Source organism: Cryptomeria japonica, chromosome 1 (assembly GCF_030272615.1).
Source record: "Cryptomeria japonica chromosome 1, Sugi_1.0, whole genome shotgun sequence".
NCBI lineage: Eukaryota > Viridiplantae > Streptophyta > Pinopsida > Cupressales > Cupressaceae > Cryptomeria > Cryptomeria japonica.
The window spans coordinates 145459792-145480656 of NC_081405.1; positions in this window are offsets into that span (position 1 = coordinate 145459792).

Sequence of the window (20865 nt, forward strand, 5' to 3'; positions counted from 1 at the left end):
ATGTAAAGTCTCTCCCCTAAGTGAAAACCATCGAATCCAAGCGAACCTCCCTTCTCTCTCCTCGGAGTTGGAAGAGGGGAGAACAACTAGGGTTCGATCACGATTTTCCGCTTTACATTTTGGTGAACCCGACGTGAACATCCTTTCTGATTTTCATGCTTAGATCTGAAAAAATTGATTACATTTCCATGTTTGATCTTTTGCAAAATTTTAGAGGTGATTGCATAAAAACCCTAAAATTTCTTTTTAGTAATTAAACTTGTGAAATGCTTAGTTGTTAATGTTTGTTTCAGATCTGCCCTTCTATTACAAATTATCAATTCATATCTGTGCTTTAATTTTGAAAATTAAGTGGTTAAATGTCAAAACCCTAATTTTTGAAACCCTCTTAATTCAACCTTTGTTTGACAATTTGACCAATCAAAACATCTCCAAATCAGCTGTAACTTTGGATTCTGCAATAAAATCACAATATCCTTCATCCCTAAAAATTTGGAAAAAAGTTGCAAGGACCGTGTTGCACTCTGAGCGCCATCGTCCCCGACATTTTTTCCAAAATTTCGGGAGCGAGATCTTGCTGTATTTTCCTGCTAAAATCCAGAATTTTGGCTGATTTTGTCAATTATAACACTTTCAAAATTACAGTCAAAGTTGGTCTTGCGATTGCTTGGTCTAAGGCTTCTAATCATTCAAAAATTGTTGAAATTGAAATTTTGTGTCAAAATTGTGTTCTGACTGTCCTAAATCTGAAAATTGTGTTTGCATTCATTCAAAATTTCAGTGCTTTATTCAAATTCTTGCAATTTGTGACTTTTGAAATTAAGTGCTTAATTACAACAACTTTAATTTCCGCTTTCAAAATTGAATTTTGCGTAAAATTGAGTCAATTTTTAAATTTCAAAGTTTGCATTGCTCTTAGCATTCCCTCTAAAATCATAACATTCAAAATTGCAGTTTCCCTCTCTTTTTCAAAATTCAAATTTTTGCATTTTTCGACAATCTTGGTAGGGTTCAATTTCGAGATTGCAACTTTAATTTGGCCTATCTACAGATCGTAAAATCACTCAATTTTTTCGGATTAGCTCTAAAATCATCATACCTTTCATCCCTGAAAATTTCGAAAAAAGTTGCAAGGACCGTGTTGCACTCCGGGCGCCACGGTCCCGAACATTTTTTCTGAAATTTTGGGAGACTGTCGTGATTGCATTTAACAGCTTAAATCCAGAAGATTGGCTGATCTTACTGAAAATTGCTACCTCTAAATTCAAAATCTTCTCTCTCTTTCTAGTGCATGAGTCTTACAACAATAAGCCCTACTTACACTATTCCCGTTAGACGAAGCCGTAGAATTAAGTCTTTCCGAGGTTTAACTACCGAGGAGATGGAACCTAATTTGAATAGCCTTTTTAACGAGGACATGGGTAATTCCTCTAATCCTCCTAATGATGAAGAAGCTCTCCATGAGGTTTCTGTAGAACAACTTTCGAAATTGGATAACCAATTTGACGATTTTCGACAATGGATGTCTCAAGAATACCCTGATAGTCAAGCTCTTCCTTTAATTGAGGGTCTAAAACGTATGCTTCAAAGTGATAAGAATGGAATTGATATTTTGTGTGGTATTGCACACATTGTGGATTCAAATGTGATGCCTATGAAGAGTTGTGCCGAAACCTTAGGTTATACACAACCTCCTACTCAAGATAATCATTCTATTCCTTTGATGACTTCTATTGCTAGTATACCAACCTTTACATCAAACATAATGGCTACTTCTACACAAGACATTCCTCCTGTGATCACCAGTCACGGGGGCAATCCTCCTTCTTCAATTAACCCTCTTCCTTCATTCAATCCGACTTCTTCATTCATTCTTCCAATGAGTGTTCCTATTACATCTCCACAAATGAACATGATGCAAGGGGGCAATTCGTTTAACCAATCCATTCCTCCTTGTAGTGTTCCTCATGTCCAATCATCTCCTATGACTAATTATCATAGAGTCCCACCACCTTACTCTTTACCTTCTTTCAATAACATAACACCTCCATCTCAATCTAACACATCCAATATGAATTCTTCGACTGAAGCGACCATTAACAATCTTGCACAAACTGTCTCTTCTTTACAGCAGCAAATTGCCTCCATGAATCAATCTAAGTTTAGTGTGCCCACATTTGACGTTGCGAGCCCACTTTCTCTTGACATTGTTCGAGCTATCCCTCCTAAACATGTTGAAATCCCACATTTGGAACTTTATAATGGTAAAGGAGATCCTCTAACACATGTTAAGACTTTTCAAACAATTTGTACTGATTTTGCTTATGACCAAAGGTTGCTTGCAAAACTGTTTACTAGAACATTAAGAGACAAAGCCCTACAATGGTATTGCTCGTTGCCTCCTTATTCTATTACTTCTTTTGAACAACTTGCAAATGCTTTCATTCAACAATTTCAAAACAATATAAGTCCTAAAGTTACTTTGATTGATTTAATGCATTGTAAACAAGGTGTTAAAGAAAAAGTGACTGATTTCATTGATAGATATAAGCATTTGTATGCTCAAATTTCTTTTCCAGTGCCTGACAATGATATTCAAAGAATCTTTATTTCTAATTTACAAAAAGATATTCGAGACAAACTTCTGTTTTCTGAGTTTACTTCTTTCCAACAGTTGTGTGCCACTCTTCACAATTATCAACTGACTGTGAGTCAAATGGAACAATCACATCCTATGGCTCCGAGTGATAAGGGTGATAGCAGTCAACAACCATTTGGGAAGTTTAAACCGAACAGAGATTCCATCAAATTCAATGAAAACATCATCAATGCAGCATCAGGTGTGCCTCCTATTTCTAAATTTTTCAAGAAAGAAAGAAAGTATACTCCTTTGAATGAGTCATTGCATAGTATTATGAATAAGTTATTGGAACAAAATGTGCTTACTCTTCCTCCTATAAGACAAATTGATCCTGCAAAGATTACTTCACCTTATTTTGATAACAAAGCCTTTTGTCAATTTCATCGTCAGCTTGGTCATGATACTGAAAAATGTTTTTCTTTAAAGGGTAAAATTCAAGATTTGATTGATAATAATACTATTTCTGTTTCTGGAGTGAATGATAAAGGCAAAACATCTGTAGCTCCTCCTAACCAAAATCTTCAGATTTTCACTGATCCATTACCTTCTCATACTTCTCATACCTCTAATGCAATTGAGGTTAATGATTCCTCTCTTTCATCTGATGGTCTTGTGTCTATGACCCCGAATCTGATTAACTTTGTAGAGCAACAAGAAATCCCTGAAGAACCTTCCATCACATTTGATTCTAGTGAAACCATTAGGGCACCTGATGGTCCTTTATACATAGTTGCAAAAGTCAAGAATACACCTTGCTTTGGAGTGCTTATTGATCCTTCATGCATGATTAATGTTATTACTGAAGAATTTCTTTTTACTTTGCAATTGAATCAAGTGATCTATGACAAAACAGATGTGATTGTGAAATTATTTGATACATTTTCTTCTCCCGCAATTGGTTCTATTACATTGCCTATTGAGGTCCATAACAAATCCCTTGATGTGAACTTTGCTATTATTCCTTCATCTGAACAATTTCGTGTGAAGCTTGGCTATCCTTGGCTATCTTCCATGAAAGCTATTGCTTCTCCTATTCACAAGTGTTTGAAATTTCCCTATAATGGTGAAGTTGTTACTGTCAATCATAGTCTCTTTAAACCAGCTGAAAGAACTTCTAGCATTCCTATTGATTACTTTTGGCCTAAACAATTCCAATCTCTTCCTCCGCGAAGTGATCATCTTTTCAAATCTTATCAAAAGTGGAAAACAGATATGATCTTATCTCTAAGTGAACCTAGAACACCTAAGCTTGACATTCCTATCATTCTTGAGAAGGAAGTTCTTCCTTTGAAAGATAAAACTAATGTCTTTCCTCAAGAAGATTCCCAACCCATCCCTATGGATGTGACTATGTCTATGCCTAATAAACCTTCTAAAAGTAGACCTATACCTCCTCGTCATGATGGACTTGGTCTTCTCCCTAAACCAAATATTCTTCCTTTATATGGAGCAGTTCCTCCTCCTTCTTTTTATAGAGAGAAGAGACCTTCTTCTTCTCCTATTATCCAGCCTAAGAGACCACAACCTAAACACCCAAGTGCTAAGGATGAGAACATTCCTCCTCCTCAGTCTTCTCCACTTCCTACTAAGATTAGACGTAATCGTTCTGCACGTGAACGCCGACGAAAACGTCGTCTTAGGGCTCAAGCAGCCGCTTCTCCAAATTCACAATCTCCAAAGACACCTTCAACATGCATTATTCCATTTTCTCCTCAGCCGGACATTGAGCCTAAATCTCCTAAACATAAGATGCATGATGATCTTGATCCTGTGCAAGTTAAAGATCCTATTTTTATAAATCTTGATGACGATATAGATGAAAATGTTATGCATGATGAAAATGTTACTCCTCTTGCTTCTGATAGTGAATATGAACTTGTTGATGTTGATAACCATTTATCTAATGAATTTTCTAAAGCACTTATCCTAGCTCCTAGACAAGAACAATGTGGCATGGAACATGAACATAGCCCTTGTTTGGATCTTGTGATAGCTCCATCTGCTGTGTTGGATGTTCCTCCTCTAGCATGCTCCCTGCCTTCCCGAAACATTGATCAGCAAGATCGGGGGGTAGATGACGTGCTAGACTAGTTACATTAGCATAGCAGATTCTCTCCCCCTCTCTTTTGTCACTTCTTCTATATGTTATTCTCATTCTTCTATTTGTTGTCCTTGGTGTTGTCTACTTGAGGACGATGCAAAGCATTGAGATCTCTCGATCTCTCTCATGTTGACTCAAAAGACACATGTGTTCCCTTCTTCTAGGTGACCTTCCTTGATTGGGGAATGAAGAACAATTATGCATACATACATATGATATATATACATGAATTATCATACAACATACTGACCCCGAGGAAAGTGAAGTCACCTCGTGCTTTATGTTTTGTGTCTATTATCCTTGGGTTTATCTCACACTTGGGGGCTAAATCCTTGCGATAACGTGCTCCTTTCTGATTTCTTATGTGTATCACTACGTTAAAACAATCACCCCCGGTGAGGCGTGTGCGATCGCTTTAACGTAGGGGGGCATACATCCCATTCATATCTTTTCAAGATACTTGAAAATTTATTGGTAAATTTAACCTTGCCTTGAAAATTTTTGATATCTTTCTTGCATGACTCATAGTGAGGGAACCTTACTACTGACAGTCATGGTTCTCCCTCGTGATCTTCCCTTTTACTTTGTCAATCGAAGTCGTAAGATCCTTAGTCCACTGGGGGCTTGGTGTATCTTGCCTCCTTGACGTGGTGAAAGTCTTTCAATATTGTTTCCTTGTACTTTACCGGAAGTATGAGAATACATACTCCCGCTAAAGTGGGGGCTAAATGTAGCGTCCTAAAATTGCGACACTTGCAATTTCGATTGCATTTCGGTGTTCACGATGGCGACGCAACACGCAACCTGAATGGAGACCCCAAAACTTGCTCGCGACACTGAAAATTGCATTTTTCAAGCACCCTGGCCTGAACCTCCTTGCACCCTGCTGTCCCGGGAGGTGGGACCAGAGCGCCCAGCGCCCTGGTCCTCCAGGACCAGGGTGCCCAGCGCCCTGGTCCCTGGGTCCTATTTTGGGCCCAGTCTCCTAAGGGGCTCGGGTCTTTTTGTTTGCAATTTGGAAATTACATTTCCTGGTCGGCCTAAGGTCGGGAAAATCAGTCTATCAGCCCTAAATGACAAGTATATAAACTACATTTTCCTCTTTCATTCGATATGAGGAAAAAGGCGTGGAAATTATACTCAAGCATTCAAGCATTCAAGCATTCCTTCAAGCAATTGATCATTTCAAGTCTCCATTCAAGGCTAAGTGTTGCATTCAAGAAAAGGATTCAACCATTGAAGAGGAGATCACTTACTACATGCTACATACAACAACATACAACATCTATACCTTCGCACATAAGGATACAAACATCCTTAGAACAAGGTATTAGTACTTGTTTTACAGTCATTTACATTTACAGCTCTTGCTCATTTCTTGGTTAATTCCAAAACCGGGGTTTGACCTAAAGGCAAACCCCTAATCCCTAACCCCCCAATCGTCTTCGCTTTTCTGTGTGTAGGTTGCAGGTACGCGACTGAAATTGAAGATCTGGAATCCTTGTGTAGAGACGAACCGATCCCCCTTCGTTTGACGGATTTTTCGGAGGACCGTGGCGCTGGGCGCCATCATCCTGACAACTTTTGCTCAAATTTGCAGGACAACACCGTATCGACATTTCACTGCTAATTCCAGGTCCGCAGCTTCATACTATTTTCCTATCTCAGTTTATAAGCGAATATTTGTCACTTTCTATGTATTCCTAGCTTAATTCTTTTATGCACATTCTTTACAAAAGAGGGTAGCCTTGCTTTCTTAACCCTTGAAACACATTTAGCATCCAATCTTGCATTGCGTGGGATTGGATCTTGTGGGTTTCAACCCCTCTTTTGAATGTAAAGTCTCTCCCCTAAGTGAAAACCATCGAATCCTAGCGAACCTCCCTTCCCTCTCCTCGGAGTTGGAAGAGGGGAGAACAACTAGGGTTCGATCGCGATTTTCCGCTTTACACCAAAATGATCTTATATATCTAGTCTTACCACAAAAACAATCTCCTTTAAGTCGGCTTCAATAAGTGTAACATGTAGATCAAGTCGACTTCAATCTCGAACAAAACATAGCACCGAACAAAAAGATTATAACCACAAAATTCTTAAAGGTCTTTCCAATCATTGAGATCACAAAAATAATCACCAAAAGCACTGTAATCACTGAATATCATTCTAGATCAAAACATTATTGAAATACCTTGTTTTATCGGTTAACTGCCTACCAGTTACCACCAACTTCCAGATAAGATGAATCACAACTTCTAGATAGAACCACCATGAAGAGTTTCCATCAATGACAACCCTAAACAAATAATCAACCACCAAAAGTCACTTGAAATCACAGAATGAGTGTCAATTTCTAACATTGCCTCCTTCTTACAAACATTTAAAGTTGTTGCTATTGATTAGATCTAGACTATGATAAATGTGATAAGAGAAATCATGATTGGTAAGCTTGTTGGTTTTGAGCTAAGTGAGTTTGGAGACTCTCTTCCTAAGACTAAATCTGCATTCAAATCTACTGTTTCTGAGAAGCAGAGATATGATCTGAGAGAAATTTCTACAAGAGTATCTAGATATAAGAAAGAGATGAAAGACATGGAAGATGAAGAAAGAGAGCTTGAGGAGCTTGAAACACTTATTGCTAGAAGATTTCCTAAAGGTGCCGGTAAGTATGAAGGAAAGTTACCTCTTAAAATTTTTTCATACAATAAGATAGGATATTTTGAATCAAGGTGTCAGGAAAGAGATATAAATCCTAAGAAGCCATTTAAGCCATATAAACCTAAGTATCTAAAGAAGTGCTATTATTCTACTGATGAAGGTGTAATAGATGATGAGTTGGATAAGGGAAATTCAAGAGATGAATTTGTGTTTATTGCTATCAAGGAAGATGATCCTATATCTATAGATTCTACAAGCTTCATTAATGAGGAGAAAGGTTTAGTTGCTAAAGTTGAGGAGAAGGATGAATGGGTAATTGGTAGTGGTTACTCTCATCATATGATAGGTGATAAGAGTAAATTTGTAAAAATGGAAAAGTATGACGGTGGTATAGTAAGATTTGGTGATAACAAAGCTTGTGTAATCCATGGTAGAGGTTCTATTCCTCTTGATGGTAAGCACAATACTGATGATGTGTTGTATGTTGAAGGTTTAAAACATAATCTTTTGAGTGTTGGTTCGATGGTCGATGAGGGATGTAACTTGCAATTCAAGAATGGGAAATGTGAAATCTTGAGTAGCTCCAAAATTGAAATTGCATTAGGAACAAAGACTAAAGATAATATATTTCACTTGAATGCTGCTGGTAAAAGTTGTTTGATTGCTCAAATTGATGAAAGTTGGTTATGGCATAGAAATATGTGTCATATAAATTTTAATTGCTTGTTTAAGATAAGTTCTACTCAGGCAGTGAGAGATCTACCAAAGTTAGTAAAGATTTCTAGTCCGATGTGTAAGGAATGTAAATTAGGGAAGCAAACAAGAGTTACTTTTAAGAGATAACAATATAATTCTAATGGATTGTTGGATCTTGTGTATACTAATCTATGTGATCCTTCTAGAGTGAGAAGCTTGCAAGGTGACAAGTATTTCATGCTAGTGATTGATGATGATTCAAGAATAATGTGGGTTACTTTCTTAAGGGAGAAGTCTAAAGAATTGGAGAGGTTAAAATTTTTCAAAGCTAGAGTTGAAACTGAGATTGGATTGAAGATGAAATGTCTGAGATCTAATAGAGGTGGAGAATTCACTTCTGATGAGTTTAATGCATATTGTGAAGAGCATGGAGTTAAGAGGCAGTTATCTATTCCTAGGACTCAACATTAGAATGGTGTTGTAGACATGAAGAATAGAACAATTCAAGAAGTTGCTAGAACCATGATGATTGAAGGAAATGTTCTGCATGTGTTTTGGAGAGAAGCTGTGAGTACTGCAGTATACACTCTTAACCAGGTAAATGTCAAAGGTGATATTGGTAAGGCTCCTTATGAGTTATGGTTTGGTCATGCTCCTACTATTAGATATTTTAGAATTTTTGGTAGTAAATGCTATATCAAAAGAGATGAAGATCTTGGAAAGCTTGATGCTAGATGTGATGAAGGAAAATTTATTGGTTATTCTACTAAAAGTAAGGCCTACTAGTGTTATAATAAAATATTGAGAAAGATGGTTGAAAGTGCTAATGTGAATGTTGATGAAGGAAATGTAAGACATATTAAATCTTGTGTATATGATTATGATGATCAAGATACTAGTTTAGATAAAGGAAAGCTAGTGCAGATCTAAAGTCAAGTTTAGATTGCTCCAAAAAAGCTCGAGAATGAAGGTACATATGCTAGTGCAAAAGAAAGTGTCCAAGAACTTGGAATTTAATAAAATCCTTAAACTCCTAGGTATGTGAGGTTGAATCATTCATAAAATCAGAGTATTTGAGATAAGAATAAAGGTGTGATGACGAGAAGAAGACTTGTTGAATAAATTTGTTTAATTTTTAATATTGAGCTTAATAATGTTGATGAAGCTTGTAAAGATGAAAATTGAATTAAATCTATGGAAGAAGAATTATATCAGATTGAGAAAAATAACACATGGATTCTTGTTCCTAGACCTAAGGATAAAAATATAATTGGAACTAAATGGGTTTTTTGGAATTTGTTGAATGAATAGGGTGAAGTTGTTTGGAATAAATCCAAATTTGTGTGTAAGGGACATTCTCAGATGGAAGGAATTTATTATCAGGAGACTTTTTCTCTTATAGCTAGAATTGAAGCTGTTAGATTATTTCTTGCCTATGTTGCTCATAGAGATTTCAAGGTTTATCAAATGGATGTCAAATCAACTTTTCTTAATGGTGAATTAGAAGAAGAGGTCTATATTGAGAAATCAAATGGATTTCAGTTGACAGATGAAAAGGACATGGTTTGCCGGTTGAAGAAAGCATTGTATTGATTGAAGCAAGATCTTAGAGGTTGGTATGCTAGAATGGATAAATATTTAATGAACCTTGGATTCAGTAAAGGTACCATTGACAACAATATTTATTTTAAAATTGATCAAAATAACATTTTGATTGTTGAAGTTTTTGTTACTGACATTATCTTTGGAGGAAATGATTCCCTATGTAAGAGATTTGCTAAAGAGATGCATAATGAATTTGAGATGTCTATGATTGGTGAAATGAAATTCTTTCTAGGATTACAAATTACTTAGTTGGATAAAGGTATTATCATATCCCAGTCTAAGTATGTGAAGGAATTGTTGAATAAATTTGGTTTTGAGAATTCTAAACCTATAGGTACACCGATGGTGACTGGATGTAAGTTGAAAAAATATGATGATTCTCTGAAAGCTAATCAGACTAGATATAGATTTATGATTGGTGGTTTGGTTTATTTGACTCAGACTAGACCTGATATAATGAATTTTGTGTGTCATGTTGCTAGATTTCAAGCCAGTCCTAAGGAATGTCATGTTATTGCTATAAAAAGGATGTTCAAATATTTGAAAGTGATAGTTGGTTTTGGTTTGTGGTATGCTAAGAATGATTAATTAACTTTGAGTGGTTTTAAAGAAAATTTGGGTAGTTGATGTTGATGACTGGAAGAGTAGTACTGGTGGTGCATTCTTTTTGGGTAAGAAGTTGGTTTCTTGGGCGAGAAAGAGGCACAAAGCTATTTCCTTATCTACTACAGAGGCTGAATACATTGCTGCTTCTAGCAATTGTACTCAGGTAATTTGGATGAAGTAGATGTTGAAGGATATAGGAGTTATTTATGATGAGCCTATTTCTATATACTATGATAATTCAAGTTCTATCAATATTTCAAAGAATTGGTGTTGCATTCAGAAACAAAGCATATATCAATCAAGTTTCATTTCTTGAGAGAGAAGGTGAATGCAAAAGAAGTCAGATTGGAGTATGTATCTACAAAGGAAAATATTGTAGATCTATTTACAAAGCCTTTTGAGTATCTCAGAGAGAAGTTAGGGTTGATTTCCCCTCCTGATGAGAACTAAGGTGCATGGATTTGCATCAGTCCGATGAACTTCATAGAGATATTTTATGCTCCAGATTGATGAGTGAGGTTGCTACTCAAGGGGAGTAGTTAATGCTAGTATTGGTGTTCAGTTCATATGATTTGTGAAGCTAATTCAAAGGGAGAGAATCTTTATTCCTAAGCCTTTCTCATTGATTTCAAAGGAGGGGAGAAGCGTGTGAAAAATCTTGAAGTATTTTGAGTTGTTGATTTTGAGTGAGATTGTTATGAGTTGTTTCTTGCTTTGCATTGATTGTTTTTCACATTCACATGTTTCCATCAATTCCAAAGGGGGAGATTGTTGTTGGATATTTGTTGGTTTTTTGTCATTGATGTCAACATATGTGGATATTGTTGATGAGGAGATTGTTGGAAAGTTTTGTTAATTCTTCTATGTATTCTAGTATTGCAGTTTGATGGAATGAGTTGGTTTAGTCTATGTTGTGCATTTGACCTGATGTGGTTTAAAGAGTTTCTATAATATTGTCTATAGATGGTTCATTCCTATTTGTAAAGGTCTACATGATTTTTTGATCGATATTTGTGATCCAGTATTGAGGATGTTATTCAGTTGTTCGTGTTATTCAATATCTAGTTTATGCTTTGTTTTGCTCTGAAATTGCTATATCTTTTATTGGGGACATGTGGGATGTGTTCAGGACATTGATTTGTATCCTCAGTTTGTTTGGTTCATGATTTAAATATCTACAAATGAATATTTCAGGTTGACAATTAGTTATGATGGTGTTCTTGAGATCTTGTAGAGAGATAATGATGATTCTTGTAATATGAGTTGTTGTGGTGCAATTCATGTTGCTTGTGAATGTCTCTAGATCATTTTTTATGTGTATTGGTGGTCTGCATTGATTATTGTGCATGTTATTGAATATTTTTTTTTTTTGGTGGCGTTCTTCATGTTATGTGATATTCTCAATGGTTGTAGCTATTAGACAGATTTGATACTAGGAGTAAACAGAGAGGGGGGGGGGGGGGTGTGAATCAGTTTACTATAAGAAATCAGAACTATTGCATATCAAAACCTATGAACAAAAGCACAAAGAAACCAACATAATTATATATAAAACATGAAAGAACAATACACACAACACTACTATTTTGACTTGGAAAACCTGGTAAGTGTGAAAACCATGGTGGGAAACCCTTACCACAATCAGATAATACTTCTGTAGCAATATGTGAAATAATTACAATAGGGATTTCACTTGCAATCAGGCCAATTGCCTAGAGTGTACCTTTTATCACAAAAGGAAGTCTCACTAACTTACATAAATGTCGAACTACAATCCGAAAAGAATGAACTATGAAAGTAGCATCTACTAATGCTTGATACAGTTTCAGTTAAGCACAAATGTCTTCCGTGCAATACAAAACCTTCTCAAACCTTCATTGAATGATATAACCTTCTTCGCACATAAACCACTCTCTAATAGTGCAAACATAACCATCCCATAACCATCCATACCAATTAAAAGAGAAAATCACCTATAAATATATATCATCAACCTTATTGACAAGGTCGGCTAAACCTGAAACCCATAAACCCATAATTACAAAAATTACATCACTCAATACCATCAAACTAATATTATGATTTACATTACATAATATGGACTTAATTCAAATATCCAAACAATTCCATATGCCGAAAATTCTGCTAAGATCAAAATCCAACATGCTTCACCAACCGGTAGAAACCCTCAATGAAATAACAAAAAGTTTAATTGGATCCAAATAGGACCAACATAACAAGACGCTAGACAATACAACACCACCAAATAGTTAGAATGTGATCAAGAAACACCTTTAGAACAATAAAAACCATTCCCATAAGCTGGACTAAAAACATCTGACCAAATTACCAAATATAGCTTACTGGTAAAGCTAATCGGTACTAAGAAATATCAACTAGGAACACAAGTGATAGAAGTTGGAGAACCAAATCATGAACCAATAGAATATGGCAAGAATATAACCATCAAGAATAAGCATCCAAAACTGAGTCCAGAGATCTGATCATATCAGATCAGAATCATAGCCAAAAACAAGATGATCACCAAGACTAACCGGGATAGCCTCCACCTAGGATATAGTGTTGACATCAATGATAACACTTAACCAAATCTAACATATTGCCAATAGCAGCATCTTGCAGAATATCGAGGCACAATTGTTGGAGGTGTTTCATATTTGCAGTATTGATTTGGGTCTAGACTATGTCTTAGCCAACATTGTTTTGGTCAGCATGTATTGTTGTAGCGTGTGAGGATATTATTTTATAATTTGTATTAAGAGTTTAGTTGACCTTGAGATTAAGGTTGAGGGTTTGTATAAATAAATGTAATAATCATGTAAGATGTATGTCTGCAAGTTTCTACATTATATTTGCGAGTGTATGATCAAGTTGGATGTGCGAACATGTGATTTGATCTTTTGAAAGTGTGAAGGAGAAGAGAAATATTGTAGAGAAGACTATGTGCTTAACTAGAATTGTACTCAGACATATGGAGATTCTATTTTCACGATCCATATAGTTTGGATTATTGTCTGAATTCTTTTCTAAGTCAGCGAGACTTCTTGTAAGGAAGTGAGATTCCCTTAAGGTTGTAGCCTTTCTAGGTTTCTTATTTTCAGTAGTGAGCTCTAGGTAGTATGCCTGAATGCATGTGCATTTCCCATTGTAATATTTTTATTTACTCCTAATAGGTTTTTATCTCATTGTGGGTATGTTCCCACCATGGTTTTTCCCTTAACCGGTTTTTCTACATAGAAAATATTGGTGTTATGTGTGTTATTGATGTGGAGTTGTTTCATGCTTTAACAATTAATTATTAGATCTATTTTGTAGTTTATTTTGTAGTGAGTTTTTGTGCAAACTGATCCCCCTCTCACTTTGCTGCATTGTTTCCAAATGTTGGATCCTTCAAATAAGGAAAGGAAAGGCTATATGTATGAAAACCTAACTTTGTTTTTGATCTATAAGATGACCTAGAAATGATATATTTTCACACCAAGTCAGGTTTAAACATTATAATACCACCAAAACATGATCTCAAAATTTGGGGAGAAAAAGTAGGCACCGATGTGAATCACACCGGTATGACCAAACAATTTTTTTAGGGATGCAAGGTATTGTGATTATAAGATGATTCCCTCTTGGATATCATTGGCATATGATGAACCGACATGTTGATATGATGATAATATATGTTGTCATTGATTTCAATAGGTTCAAGTGAACTAGTATGAAGAGGCATGAGGAGATGCAGTGAACCGGTGTCTGGGTTTCACTAAGTGTGACTACCGGTTGGCAGTCTCAACTCTAGGGTTATCAGTTTGGTGATCCAGCTTATGTGATACAATTGATGATACTATTTGTTGAGTTAGCTAAGAGATGTGAATGAGATCAAGGTGCCATGTTAGCTTTATGTGGGTGAAGGATTTCCCTGAGGATCTTGCATGAGAAGATCAACTGTGTTTGAAGTCTACCTCGAGAATGATCATTCTTCTTAATGATATGAGAAGAAAGCATGATGGGTTACTGATTCCCATGTGTGGTGATGAATGAATGATGCAAATTGTCTTGTGATCTATTTGAAATTGTAATGCTCTATGCAATGTGTTTGGACGGTTAGGGTTGGACCGCCTGTGTTGTAAACCTAAGATGCTTCGTGTTTAGGGTTTATGCTACCGATCTAACTGTTGTCTATAAGGCCGATGATGTCTATTATTGTAAAGTTGTTGCCAAATGTTGTGTGTGTGTGTATCTGAGTGATGAGATACTTGCAAGACTAGTAAGTAGAAAAGTGTCGAGTGTGATTACAGTATAGAGGAAATGAAAAGAATATGCCTTGGCATGCAGCGTTGTTATCAGATCAGAAGTTTTACCTGTTGTCTTCTAATCATTTCAATAGTTGGAAAATCCCTTTACCGGGTAGCTTTAATAGGCTTATTGTAAAACCTATAACTAGGTGACTCAAGATCATTGAGTTCTTCAAATCCTCTAGCGAGGTAACCTCTAATAGGGTTTCAACCTTTAACAGGGTATATAGCCATCCCTTAACTAGGTGATCTCTAACAGGATTGGTTCCTAACAGAACCTTATTGTAAACTCTTTAACTGGACTAGGCTGCTAACAGGGTGAGCTTCAAAAGAGTTCAAAAACAAGCTTGTGGGTATTCATCCCTACCAGGGTTTTTCCCATTTGGGGTTCCACGTAAAAATTATGTGTGTTATGTGTTATGCATTTTTCAAGTGATGTTTATTACTTGGTTGAAAGATTATGCGTGCAGAGTTAAGAGGTTATGATATTACTGGTATACCACATGCATATGTTTATGGGTGAGGTTGATATCAATTATTGATCGTATTTGAAGTGTTCAGACTTATCAGTTTATGGTGTCTGATGTCTTACTATGTTTAACCGGTATTGTCATGGTTAAGTTTAGTAATGGTGACAACTAGTTGGTATTGCTTCAACTAGATAAGTTGTTGAGAAAAAAAATTTGTTTCTACTGATTCACCCCCCCTCTCAGTACCGGTTGGGATATCTATTGTTCATCATTATATATCAATTGGTATAAGAGCACCTCGAGGTCCTCGGTGATATAAGCTTAACCGCTTGAGGTAAAAGATACTGTTGTAATGATGAAGAGTGAAGGTCCTAAGTTTAATAGAGATAATTTTAAGATATGGAAGGACATAATGGATATTTACATCAAGAGTATGGGTGCTTAACATTGGAGCTATGTTGATAATGCCTATGTGACTCCTACTGGCACTCTGACTGATTATTAGAAGAGAGAGATCTAAGAAAATGGGCAAGTCATGGAAGCCCTTATCAACAACTTGTCAGATATTGAGTTTATTGATGTACAAGACAAGGAAACACCTAAGGATGTATGGGATGCACTGGAAAAAATCTATGGTGGTGATGAGCATGTAAAGAAAGCTAAGGAAGAGAGCCTTAGAGGTAAATTTGAGGTTACGAGGATGGTTGAAGGTGAAACCATTCAGCGGTATGGCATTAGGATTAAGACTATGGTTGGAGATATCAAAAGCACTAGTGGTACTATTGATGATACCACTGTTGTTAGTAAAGTCCTTAGATCATTGTTACCAATCTATCCAATCAGAGTTGATGCTATCCAGGAACTAAGGTCTATTGATAAAACCGAGGTATCCTTAGATTTTATTATTGCAAAGTTAACTACATATGAGTTGAATAGCTATGATGGTAGTGTTCAGAAGACTGAGTCAGCCTTTAAAGCATCTATTGCACCATCTAGAAAAGGAAAAGAAATTAGTAACAATTATGAATCCAAACAATGTAGAGATATGGATGATGAAGAGATCCTAATGGAGTTCGAAGCTCTTCTTGCTAAAAGACTTCGGAAGGGAACTAGAAAGTATAGATGTAAACTTCCTTTGAAATGTTTTTCCTGCAACAAAATAGGACATATAGTTGTTAATTGTCCTAACAATGACAATAAGGATAAACCGGAGAGGTTTAGAAAGTATAAAGGAGGAAACATAAGAAATTGTCTAGCTGTTGTGGATGAAGGTGTCACTAATGAAGAATCAGAGGATGAAGAAAATGAAGACATAGTGTTTGTAGCAGTAAAGGAAGAAGTGTCTGGCAAGAAAGCTATTGTCTCTCGCATTGAAAACTCTAATGAGTGGATAATTGATAGTGGTTGTTCTCACCACATGACTGGCAATCAGAGAAAGTTTTTGTCTCTGGAGGAATATGATGGAGGTGTTGTCAGATTTGGCAATGATGCACCACGCTTGGTGAAAGGTAATGGATCCATTTCACTAAATGGAAAGAGAAGTGCAGATGATGTCTCGGTAGAAGGTCTTATGCATAACTTGTTAAGTGTTGCTCAGGTGAATGACAAAGGACTAGTTATGGAATTCAAAGGTGGAGTTTGCAGTATAATTGGTAAGAGTAGTGAACTTATTGCCACTGGTAAGAAGACTAGAGGCAACCTATTTCACTTGAATGCCAAGATAAGTCGGTGTCTATTGGCTAAGTTTGATGATAGTTAGATATGGCATAGGAGACTTTGTCATATGAACTTTGACAATATTGTTAAAGCTAGTAAGATCAAGGTGGTAAGAGGATTACCTTTGCTGAACAAATCTGAGAATTATTTGTGCAGAGGATGTCAACTTGGGAAGATGTTTTCCTCAAATTTTAAAGGTAAGTCTTTCTCAACAAAAAATTTACTTGATTTGTGCATACTGATTTATGTGGTCCTATGAAAACTAGAAGTATTCAAGGAGATAGGTATTTTATGATTCTTATTGATGACTGCTCAAGAATGATGTAGGTCACATTCTTGAAAGATAAGTCTGAAGCATTTGGAAAGTTCAAATCTTTCAGAGCATTAGTAGAGAAAGAAAGTGGTAGAAAGATAAAATGTTTGAGAACTGATCAAGGAGGAGAATTCACTTCTAATGAATTCAATAAGTACTGTGAAGATAATGGTATCAAGAGGCAGTTGTCTACCCCAAGGACACCACAACATAATGGCATAGCAGAAAGAAATAATAGGACTTTAGTTGAAGCGACTAGAACAATGCTAATCCAAGGAAAGGTTGCTCACACTTTTTAGAGAGAAACAGTGAGCATTGCAGTATATACTATGAACTAAGTACTTATCAAGAAAGGAAAAGATAAAACCCCTTATGAGTACTGGACTGGGAAAACTCCCATTGTGAGTTACTTTAAAGTGTTTGGTTGTAAGTGCTATATCAAGAGAGGTGAGCATTTGAGCAAATTTGATGCAAAATGTGATGAAGGAATATTTTTGGGATATTCCACTAAGAGAAATGCTCTCAAGTGCTACAACAATAGGACTCAAAAAATTGTTGAAAGTATCAATGTCAAAGTTGATGAATCCCCTCAGGAACTTGAGGAAACATGTAGCGAAGAAGTGGAAGATGAACTGGGTATAGCCTTCTGGGAACCAGTTAAGAAAGAAACTTATAAAGATCTTAGTGTCCCTATACTGGTAGAAGTTGCAGTAAGAGAAGAAGAAGAGGTAAGTGAAGGAGAAGAAGAAAATATAGCAGATCAGGCTAGAGTCATTCCTAGATATGTAAAGCTACATCATGATTTGAAACAAATCATAGGAAATAAAGATGCAGGGATACTCACAAGAAGAGAAGTGAAGGAGAACTCTTGCATGATTTTTGAATTTGAACCCAAGACTTCCAGAGAAGCTCTTTCAGATGAAGACTGGATTAAAGCAATGGAAGAGGAGCTAGACCAGATAGAGAAAAATGCAACATGGTCTTTAGTACCTAGACCAGAACATAAAAATATCATTGGTACCAAATGGGTCTTCAGGAATAAGATGAATGAAGAAGGCACAATTGTAAGAAACAAGGCTAGGCTTGTATGCAAGGGATACACTCAGGAGGAGGGAGAAGACTATGGAGAAACCTTTGGTTCTGTGGCTAGACAAGAAGGTGTTCGGATGCTACTTGCATTTGCAACATTTAAGGGATTTAAGGTTTATCAGATGGATGTGAAGTCTTCTTTTCTGAATGGAATCTTAGAAGAGGAAGTGTATATAGAGAAACCAGAAGGGTTTTCCTTATCAGAAGATAGTGACATGGTGTGCAGGCTACACAAAGCCATGTATGGACTGAAACATACACCTAGGGCATGGTATGAAAGATTACACTCTCATCTTATGAATATTGGATTTTAGAGAACTAGTGAAGATAGCAACATCTACTTGAAATCAGAAGGTGATCAAATTTTGATCTGTGAAGTCTTTGTGGATGACATAATCTTTGGAAGAGATGATAAAATGAGTCATGTGTTTACAGATGAAATGAAGAAAGAGTTTGAGATGTCTTTGATAGGAGAGATAAAGTTCTTCATTAGTTTACAGATTCAACAAATGAAAGAGGGTATCATTATTACCCAGTCCAAGTATGTCAAAGAGGTATTGAATACTTTTGACATGGAGGAAAGCAAACTGGTTGGTACACCGATGGTGACTAGCTGCAAACTAACTAAGGAAGATGATGCAACACTGGTGAATGAAAAGGAGTATCGGTCAATTGATCGGTAAGCTGCACTATGTGGTGCACAACAAACCAGTAATTGCTCATGCAATGGGCATAGTAGCTCATTTTTAGAAATGTCCAAGAGAATCCCACCTTGTAGCTATCAAAAAGATTCGTAGATATTTGAAAGGAACAATTGATTATGGATTGTGGTATCCATATAATGGTAAATATAATATCAAGGTATATACTAATGCCAATTGGGTAGGTAATGTGGACGATCAAAAAAGCACAACCAGTAGAGCATTCTTTCTCGGTGGAAGATTAGTACCATGGACAAGTAAGAAGTGGAGCTATATTTCCTAATCTACAGTTGAAGCAGAAATGTGGCCGCATTTATGAACTGAACTCAAGCAATTTGGACGAAGCGTGTATTGGAAGGTCTCAAGGTACCTATATCTGAACTGGTGAATATATTTTGTGATAACACAAGTGGAATAAATATTTCCAAGAATCTGGTATTGCATGCTAGAACTAAGCACATTGAGCTTAAATATCACTTCTTGAGAGAGAAAGTTTAGAATAAGGAGGTTGTACTACAACATGTTTCCAGTAAGGAAGAGCTACCAGATATATTCACTAAGCCCTTATCAAAGACTACATTTACCTATTTGAGAGGTGAATTAGGGGTTCTTCCCTTCGACGAAGTCAACTAAAGTTGTGTGCTCCGCATCAGTCAAGTACTACAGTGACAAATATTTCAGGATTAATGTGTTGAAGAATGCTACTCCTTAGTGGGAGCAGTATAGTAGACTTTGAAATCTTGTGCCTCCACTTTGGCATTGTTGTCAAAGGGGGAGAAGATATTTGATGTATGGGGAGAACATATTTGATGTATGGAGAGAAGATATCTGATGTATGAGGAGAAGATATCTGATGATGCAGATACACTGGTCTATGATGTTTTTAGTTGCAATACTACACTGAGTATTGCCATCAATGCCAAAGGGGGAGATTGTTGTATATCATTGGTATATGATGAATTGGCATATTGATATGATGATAATATATGTTGTCATTGATATCAATAGGTTCAAGTGAACCGGTATGAAGAGGTATAAGGAGATGCAGTGAACTGATGTCAGGGTTTCACTAAGTGTGACTACCGGTTGGTAGTCTCAGCTCTAGGGTTATTGGTTTGGTGATCCAGCTTGAGCGATGCAACTGATGATACTCTGTGTTGAGTTAGCTAAGAGATGTGAATGAGATCGAGGTGCCATGACATCTTTGTGCGCATGAAGGATTTCCTTGAGGATCTTGCATGAGAAGATCTACTGCGTTTGAAGTCTACCTTAGCAATGATCATTCTTCTTAATGGTATGAGAAGAAAGCATGACGGGTTACTGATTCCCATGTGTGGTGATGAATGAATGATGCAGATTATCTTGTGATCTATTTGAAATTGTAATTCTATATGCAATGTGTTTGGATGGTCAGGGTTTGACTGCTTGTGTTTTAAACCTAAGATGCTTAGGGTTCAGGGTTTATGCTACCGACCTAATTGTTGTCTATAAGGTCGATGATGTTTGTTATTGTAAAGTTGTTGGAAAATGTTGTGTGTGTGTGTATCCAAGTGATGAGATACTTGCCAGATCAGTAAGTGGAAAACTGCAGAGTATGATTGCAGTATAGAGGAAATGAAAAGGATCTGCCTTGGCATGTAGTGCTATTATCAGATCAAAATTTTTACCTGTTGTCTTATAATTATTTCAACAATTGGAAAATCCCTTTACTGGGTAGCTTTAACAGGCTTATTGTAAAACCTGTAACCAGGTGACTCAAGCTCATCGAGTTCTTCAAATCCTCTAGCGTGGTAACCTCTAACAGGGTTTCAACCTTTAATAGGGTATATAGCCATCCCTTAACTGGGTGATCTCTATCAGGATCGGTTCCTAGCAGAACCTTGTTGTAAAGTCTTTAACCAGACTAGGCTCCTAATAGGGCGAGCTTCAAAAGAGTTCAAAAAAATGCTTGTGGGTATTCAT